Below are 10076 nucleotides of genomic sequence, written 5' to 3' on the forward strand. Positions count from 1 at the left end.
TCTCAGCTCACTGTAACCTCCGCCTCTCAGGTTCAAGTGATTCTCATACCTCAGCCTCCCTAGTAGCTGTGATTCGCCACCAGACCCTGCTAATTTTTGTATTTTTAGTAGAGATGGGGTTTCATCATGTTGGCCAGGCTGGTCACAAACTCCTGGCCTCAAGTAATCTACCCGCTTTAGCCTCCCAAAGTGCTGGGATTACAGTCATGAGCCACCATGCCTAGCCTAAGGTTTGTTATTAAAGTCTTAGTCATCCCTGGAAATAAATATTGTAAATCCAGCTTTGTTGTAAACAGTCCATTTAGGGAAAAAAGACATTGTGTGTGTTGTGGACACTCTGGAATCATGTATCAAATAAGCTCCCAGAACTCACATTTTCAAATTTCAATTTTGCTTCAGGGAAAATCGACTTCTTACTCAGCTGATATTTATACTCGGAAGATCTGCATCGAAGCCATACTTAATAACATTAATTATAATATTTATAAGACGTCTTTCCATGAGGCATTCAAATAACTGCAGTCATGTAATCTTTTTCTCAGTGTGGGCTCAAGATAGAGATGGAATTATCAACTCTATCTTAGAGATGACAAGCCTGCAGTTCCGTGCAGACCTCAGGTGTCTTGGTGAAGGTCATTCAAAGAAAGAACCAGAACCTAAGCCTTGAGAATCCCAGCTCAGGATAGCCATGGTTACATAACTGCTCTTTAATAGATGCAGTCTCTCCACTGCAGGGTCAAGGAAACAGTGGTGAGACTCAAGCCAACCAGTGTGGTTACTTGGTAACAGCTTAGGTAAAAGGCTAGAAGAGAGAGGAGAATCAAGCTATTGGATAAAATTTAATGATTGCTTTGAATTACTCTCTTATTTCCCAACACCATGGAAAAATAGGAGTTGGCATTTGTTCTTTATGGCTTATCAAATCTGACCTGGGAGAACCTACTACCGCTTCTGAAAATGGATGTGTTGTTAAAATAGCTTAAGTTTAATGTATCATATTTGCACACTAACAATTAGGAGGCAATTCATTTTCAAATAATGAGGGCTCCATGAGAACTTACTCATTAAAATGATAATTTAATTATCATCAATTGCCATATATGATTGGGGGAATCTATTTAAAGTTTTTATCCCACCCCCACTATTCTTCCCTTTGCCTTCCTTTTAAAATACCACATATTCCTGGTGAGTATTCATTTTGCCCTGTTCAAGGGTGATACATCAACTTACTGTATCTCCCTGGAATGTTCATTTCATGGATGAATGAAAATAGTGATGCTCATTGTATTTCAGGAGCTCTACCCCATCTAAATGATGAGCAGCTTTATGAGTAGGGGAACTTAGAATGTTTTATTGTTCAGATATCCACAGTTACTAGAAAGCCTGAGTAACATTCAGGGAGTTCCAAAATCCAGGCTTTACATTGCTGGGTGTCTCTATTATTAGGAGCCTGGGCCAGTCCCCAGAGGCCCAGGAACAGCCTGGAGGCAAATGCATAGGGACAGCATTGTGTCTGAATTTGAAAGAAGGAGGCAGAGTCCTCAGGCTGTGGTGAAAACTCCCTTTAATTCTGGTCACTCTTAAACATATTCCACTAATACTGACCGGTACAGGCTTCCATCATATTTAATGTGTGCCATGTGCCTAGCCCAGCCCCTGGCCCATGATAAGCACTCGAATATTAGTCATCATTTTGCAGTCTTTTAAGACCATGCATCTTCTCCCACTTCTAATCAAGTTTCCACTGCTGCAACATAGACGTCCTCAGGTTTCTACCCTGCTCAAAAATGTTCAATAACTATTAGTTCCACCAGTGCTTCTCAAAGCGTATCAGAATCACCTGTGTCGCTTTTTATACAGTTGCAGATTCTCAGACTTCATGCCAAACCTACTGTATTAGACCCTTGAGGAATTGGGCCTGGGAATTTGAATTTATTAACAAGCTCCACAAGTGTTTCTTACATATGCCACCGATAATTTGAGATTCCCTGACATGTTGCATAGTATGCATATACCTTTACATGGCATTTATTACCCCTTAAAATCTGGTCCCAATCATCCATCCAGTCTTATTGCCTGCCATATGGTATGATTGACACTCCCTTATCAAGAAAAATTGTGAAAGACTTTGAAATGAGAAAAAAAAATCCTGGATGTTGTATCTATCATACCATTCTGGATTATCTCTGCCTTTCATTATATTTGAGTTATTTTATAATTCTGTTAGTTTTAGAAAATTGATAATGATGCAAACAATTCCTTCTGTAGAAAAGCAACTGAATCATGTCATGTGAAATACAACGGATTCTTTCTATGTGGATAAATCAGTTTGCATCTATTTTTAAATTCATTTCAGCATTCCTCATTGCCCATATATCTGTGTGGATTTCTTTGAATTATCCTTTGAATGAGCTGTAACATCTTACAGTTTCCCTCACTAATTAATAAATTAAATAAGATCTTTGACATCTGTTCATTTTATATTTGCATGAGAAGTTTACCTTTAAAAAATTATCCTTTCACACCCTGAACGCACTGTAGTAGCTTCAGACTCTGCTGTGGTAGTTTCTTTTCCCTCCTTGCCGTGCCTCTCCCCTGTTTTCCTGACCACCAGTTTCTCTGGTGAAGTCCCTCTAACCCTTCAAGGTACCACGAAGTTGCCAAGCGCCAGTTTTGCCGTCAAACCGTTCTTCATGTTCAACCCATTCATTCTTCCATCCTCATCTGCCCAACTCAGACTCAGTACCTCCCAACCCCTGACCCACACCTTGTTAGAGCATTTCTCACACCAGATTCCTGTAGGAGTTGCTTTAAAAACTGAGAATGCAAGTATGGTCATTTCTCTACTTGACCTCTCTGTATTTCAGTTTCCTTAACTGTAAAATGGACATAACAGCACTGACTTAGTGGGCTATTGTTAAGATTAAATGAGTTAATCCACGTAAAACACTTCGTGTATTTCCTGGTGTATAGTAAGTGTTGAATAAATGTTAGCTATCAATATTTCTGAATATATATATACTAATATAATATATATAACATATAAAAATATATATTTTATATATAAGTTAATATATATTATATATGATATATTGTATATAATATATATAAATATATAATATATATTTGTTATATATCTATAAATATATAATAAATATATATTTTATATAAGTATATATAAATATAAGTGTATATATATAGATGAAGTGAGACTTCATCTAAATTTCCTCTAATTTATATATATAATATATATAAATATAAATATATATATTATATATAAATATAAATATATATAATATATAAATATATAATATATATTATGTATATAATATAAATATATATATTATGTATATATATAATATATAAATATATACATTATGTATATATATTTATATAAATATATTTTATATAAATATATATATAACATATATTTAAATATAATATATATTATACATAAATATATATTTAAAATATAATATATATATTATATATATAAATATATAATATATATATATATTTAGATGAAGTCTCATTCTGTTACCCAGGCTGGAGTGCAGTAGCGCAATCTTGGCTCACTGCAACCTCCGCCTCCTGGGTTCAGGCAATTCTCCTACCTCAGCCTCCTGAGTACCTGGGATTACAGGCACGTACCACCACATCTGGCTAATTTTTGTACTTTTTGTAGAGATGGGGTTTCACCATGTTGTACAGGATGGTCTCAAACGTCTGACCTCATGATCCATCCACCTTGGCCTCCCAAAGTGCTGGGATTACAGGCATGAGCCACTGTGCCCAGCTATATTTTTTCTAATTAATACTTTGATAATCCACATGTCTCAGGTTCACAGACTACTGTCTACAAAAACTGTCTTCCTTAGATTACATTTCCTGGACCTGCTTCCAGCTAAGTTGGATCAGAAATGCCCTATGTGCATCTCAAGCCTGGTCCATAAAAATTCCCACATGTGCTCCTCCAAACCATTCTCTATTTCCTTAAGACTGCAATGGAGACTTCAATGATTGGAGTAACCTTGGAAGCCAAAGATCAAAAATACAAATTTTCTATCAGCCTGGGTTCCTGAACGACCATCTAAAGCAGGCATTCCTCCATGTCCCTCATCCCCAAACAACATCCCAGAGAGGGCCACCACTTCTCTCAGATGTCACAGACCCTTTCCTGATGTCTTTTTAGTAGTCTGATCATGCCTTTTCTAGTCTAGGAGGAAGGCACAAATGTAATGGTTCTCTATAAGAGGAGAGCCCTCTCTGTTGGGGCTAACCTTAGCCAAGGATGTACTACAGGTATGTCCAAGATTCCAGTTATTAGTAGTTAGATCTTGCAGGTTATGTACAGTTAGGGGCATATAAGCTCCCTTTATCTGGGCCACTTTTACCTGGCTACCCTTCACCCAAAGAGTGTGGCTTTTTGAATCCCAGAAGGCACAAGGGTCTCTTTATACTTTTCTTGAGGCCTGATCATCTAACATGTATACAACAAAGAGCAGCCACTTACTGGCCTTTCCTTGAACCAGAAGCTTTGCTTCCAGAACAGGCAGTCATCCCTCTGTGATGTTGGAGAAGCTGGAATCATTAGTCCAGACTTCAGTGAACACCATCTTTGGTCACTGTCTGGACTAGCACCCTGTTACATTAGTAGTACTTTACATGGACCGGGGACAGTGGCTCACACCTGTAATCCCAGGACTTTGGAAGGCCAAGACAGGGGGATCATTTGAGGTCAGGAGTTTGAGACCAGCCTGGCCAACATGGTGAAACCCGGTCTCTACTAAGTAAAGTACAAAAATTATCCAGGTGTGGTGATACGTGCCTGTAATCCCAGCTACTTGGGAGGCTGAGGCAAGAGAATTGCTTGAACCTGGAGGCAGAGGTTGCAGTGAGTTGAGATTGCACCACTGCACTCCCACTTGGGTGACAGGCAAGACTCCGTCTCAAAAAAAAAAAAAGTAGTACTTTATATGTTTTCATTTTACAATAAATATGCCTTAGGGATAGGGTTTGTAGCAGTACGTAGGATTTGAAGAAGAGAATACACATTACTGTGTTTTCAGGGATCCAAAGATTGTAGCTAATCCAGTATGTCCTATTGGTTTTTGCTTCATGCCCACTAGCTTCTAATACCTGTGAAAACAAGATGTGATCCCATGGTAAAATATTTAGCACAGCCCTTGGCACATAGTAAACATTCAGGAGCTGTTACTTTCCATTACAATTCTGGGAGAATAGCCATGACCTACAGCCCTTCCATTCACCATTGTCAAGAGCAAGAATGCTAGCCACCATGGCCCATGTCCATTCTTATGCATCTGTGCAGGAATAAATGGCTCAATCTTACAAATTTCCTCTAATACCTGCATTAAGTCCTTTTGAACTTCTGGCAAGCTGTAATTTCCGAACAGTTACCAAAGGGATAGGGCAGTTACTATCCCATTTTATTTCATGGTATGTGCAGCCAGCATGACTTCCACACATTTCTTCACCCATCTTTCCTTCACGTGGCTCTGCCTGCCATTGCCCACCACCCAAGCTCCTGGAAGGCAACTATGTCTTGCTCAGAAGCTGTGAGTGCTGGGGGAGGGATGAAAGACTGCAGATTTGCCAGGCCTTAGCAGGAATCTTTCTATTTTATTTCGTTTAGAGGACTGCTTCTGCTATGCCTTTCAGCTGTGCAAAGATAAAGCATTGTCTCCATGATTAAGAGCAAAGCTAGTCAGCACAGCTTCCTCAGATTGAGGCTTTTCTTTCCAAGAAGTAAAGAGCAACTCTATTACTGTTGGCAATGAGAGAGAGAGAGAGAGAGAGAGAGAGGGAGGGGGGGAGAGAGAGAGAGAGAGAGAGAGAGTGTGTGTGTGTGTGTGTGTGTGTGTGTGTGTGTGCGTGTCTGTCTAGAGAGAGAGAGAGGTGGGGGAGACAGAGGAGACAGAGACAAAGACAATGACAGACAGGTGGGAGCGGAAAGGGATGGAATAAATCAATGTTCCCTGCGATGAATATAGAAAATTTAAAAATCCTTTCACAATCCAGTTCCACACCTAAACACTGAGTTCTGAGACGTCACACTTTCCAGGTCTTTTTTTCTCTGTGAGCATTTCATTTCATTTTCTCAGTCTGCTGGGCAGTTACTTGAAGAGCATTTTCCGGAGAGGATGATGAAGCACAGTAAGTGGCCTGAGGGACCGCTTCTTTCAAACCTAAATCAGCTGTCATTAACACTGTCTGATAGCTATTTGGCAGTCTTTGTGCAAACAGTTCACAGCAGCAGCTGCCCACCCCCTTGTCTCCTTAAAGCTCTGACCGAATGGCCAAGTTGGGATGGACTGGCTACTTGGTGCAACAGACATTCAAAGTGAATGGGTAAAACCTAAACCAGGTGAATCCTTATCTACATTGCCAACCTTGGAGAGCCATATCTTCAGAGACCATATAATCTGAACAGGCCCTGTGCCTGACACATCCAAGCTGAGAAAGTGGGTCAGAAGAGTTCGATATTTGGGAATATAGAACTGCCTAGTCATGGCACCTGTTAGGCTCCCAAAATATCTACTTTGAATCATTAGGCACATCTGTAGGCAAGACTAGGTGATCAAATACTCTTGTGGTCTTCATACCATAATACAATTAAAATACATGTATCAACTCAGGGTGGACCAAAAATCATATACAATTATCTGGGGAAAATTGTCCAGTAAATATTAACTGAGTTTAAATTATTGGCATACAACTTCTCCCACACACACAAAGAGCTGGTACTAATTCTACAGAAAAAAATTGAGGAGGAGGGACCCTTCCCTAACTCATTCTATGAAGCCAGAATCTATCTGATACCAAAATGTGGTAAAAATGAAATGAAGAAAGAAAATTACAGGCCAATATCCCTGATGAACATAAACGTAAAAATCTTAAACAAAATACTAGCAAACCATAAGATGGCAGCAAGAGTGAGAAAAAACAATACTTTAAAAAATACTAGCAAAGCAAACTCAGCAGCACATTAAGAAGTTAACACCATGATCAAGTAGGTTTCATTGCTGGGATGCAAGTTTGGCTCAACATGCACAAATCAATAAATGCAATTGTCACATAAATAGGATTAATAACAAAAACCATACGACCATCTCAATAGACCCAGAAAAAGCTTTCAATAAGATCCAACATCCCTTCATGATAAAAATCCTTGACAAACTAGGCATCAAAGGAACCTCAAAATAATAAGAGCCATCTATGACAAACCTATGGCAACATCATATCGAATAGGCAAAAGCTACAACCATTCCCCTTGAGAAGTGGAACAAGACAAGGATGCTCACTCTCAGCACTCCTATTCAACATAATACTGGAAGTACTGGCAAGAGCAAACAGACAAGATAAAGAAATAAAAGGCATTCAAATAGGAAAAGAAGAAGTCAAACTATCTCTCTTTGCTAATGATATGATTCTATACCTAGAAAACACTACAGACTGGCCAAAGTCTCCTAGAACTGAAAAATGACTTCAGTAAGGTTTCAGGATACAAAATCAGTGTACAAAACTGTAGCATTTCTATACACCAATAACATTCAAGCTGAGATCCAAATGAAGAATGCAATCCCGTTTACAATAGCCACATAAAAAAATAAAATACCTAGGAAGATCTCTACAAGGAAAACTACAAAACACTGCTGAAGGAAATCATAGATGACACAAACAAATGGAAAAATATTCCATGCTCATGGATAGGAAGAATCAATATCACTAAAATAGCATGTTGCCCAAAGCAATCTATAGATTCAATGCTATTCCTATCAAACTGCCAAGGTCATTTTTCAAAGTATTAAAAAAAACTATTCTAAAATTCATATGGAATCTAAAAAGAGCCTCAATAGCCAAAGCAATCTTAAGCAAAAACAGCAAAGCAGAGGCATGACATTATCCAACTTTAACCTATAAGACCACGCTAACCAAAACAGCATGATGCTGATACAAAAACAGACACATAGACCAATGTAACAGAATAGATAACCCAGAAATAAAGCCACATATGTACAGTCATCCAGTCTTTGACCAAGTTGACAAAATGAGCAATGAGGAAAAGATTACCTATTCAATAAATGGTGCTGAGATTGCTGGCTGGCTACATGTAAAAGAATGAAATGGGACCCCTACCTTTCACTATATATAAAACTTAACTCAAGATGTATTAAAAGTTTAAATATAAGACTTTGAACTATAAGAATCCTAGAAGAAAACCTAGAAAACACTGATATGCACATCAGCCTTAGGAAAGAATTTATGATTAAAATTCAAAAACAATTGTAACAAAAACAAAAATTGACAAGTGGGACCTAATTAGACTAAAAGAGCTTCTGCACAGCAAAAACAAAACAAAACAAAGAATTATCAACAGTGAACAGAACTAAAGAGAGGAGAAGATATTCACAAACCATGCATCCAACAAAGGACTAATATCAAGAATCTACAAGGAACTTAACAAGCATAAAACAACTGCATTAAAAAATGGGCAGAAGATATGAACAGACACTTTTCAAAAGAAGACATATGAGCAACCAACGAACATGAAAAATGCTCAATATCACTAATCATCAAAGAAGTGCAAGTGAAAACCACAAGGAGATACCATCTCACACCAGTCAGAATGGCTATTATTAAAAAGTAAAAACAAACAGACAAATAAACAAATGCTGGTGAGGCTGTAGAGAAAGGGGAATGCTTATGCACTGCTGGTGGGAATGTACATTAGTTCAGCCCCTCTGAAAAGCAGTTTGGAGATTTCTCAAAGAACCTAAAGCAGAACTACCATTTGACCCAGCAATCCCATTACTGGGTATATAGCCAAAAGAAAACAAATTGTTCTACCAAAAAGACAGGCACTTGTATGTTCATTGAAGCACAATTTGCAATAGCAAAGACATGGAATCAACCTAGGTTCCCATCAACAGTGGACTGAATAAAGAAAATGTGGTACATCTATACCATGGAATACTACACGGCCATGAAGAAGAAGGTCCTTTGTTAGCAATATGGATTCAGCTGGAAGCCATTATCCTAAGTGAATTATCACAGGAACAGAAAACCAAATACCACATGCTTATAAGTTCTCACTTATAAGTGGGAGCTAAACACTGGGTACTCATAGACATAAAGACGGCAGCAATAGACACTGGGACTACTAGAGGGAGCGGGGAAGAAAGGGTACAGGTTTGAAAAACAAACTATACAGTACTGTGCTCACTGCCTAGGTAACAGAATCAAACCCCAACCTTCAGCATAACACAATATACACATGTAATACCTCCACATATACCCCTTGAATCTAAAACAAAAGTTGAAATTATTTTTAAAAATTTAAATAAATAGGCAGGGCATGGTGGCTAATGCCTGTAATCCTAGCACTTTGGGAGGCCAAGTTGGGCAGACTACAAGGTCAGGAGTTCAAGACCAGCCTGGCCATTATGGTGAAACCCCATCTCTACTAAAAATACAAAATTAGCCGGACTAGTGGCGGGCGCCTGTAGTCCCAGCTACTTGGGTGGCTGAGGCAGGAGAATCACTTGAACCCAGGAGGTGGAGGTTGCAATGAGCCAAGATCACGCTACTGCACTCCAGCCTGGGCAACAGAGCAAGACTTCATCTCAAAAAAAAAAAAATTAAATAAATAAATTACTGACATAAGAAGGCAAATAACTAAATAATACAACCAAGAAATTAGATTAAAATAAAGATAAATTATGGTGAGTGCCAGGTAGGGAATGAACAGAGTACAAAGAGTGAGAATAGCTGAAAGAGGTCAGTTGAGGCAGGCTGAGAAGACATCTGAACCTGGAAGGATGAGAAGCCAGCTGTGTGAAGAGGTGGAGGTGTCTCTCAGAGAGAGGGATGGATAGCAGGCATAGGACCTGGAGGCAGGAAAGGCATGCTTTGTTAGGACCCGAGAAAAGGCCGGTGTGGCTGGAACAGGAAGGTCAGGAGGAGGGAGGGAAGACTTAAAGTGGTAAAGACAGGAGGAGCCAGGGCATGCCAGCCCATGGCAGGAAGAAACTGGAGTGCACTAACACAATGTG

Source organism: Aotus nancymaae, unplaced genomic scaffold (genome assembly GCF_030222135.1).
Source record: "Aotus nancymaae isolate 86718 unplaced genomic scaffold, 86718_ANA_hifiasm-v0.15.2.pri h1tg000010l, whole genome shotgun sequence".
Lineage (NCBI taxonomy): Eukaryota > Metazoa > Chordata > Mammalia > Primates > Aotidae > Aotus > Aotus nancymaae.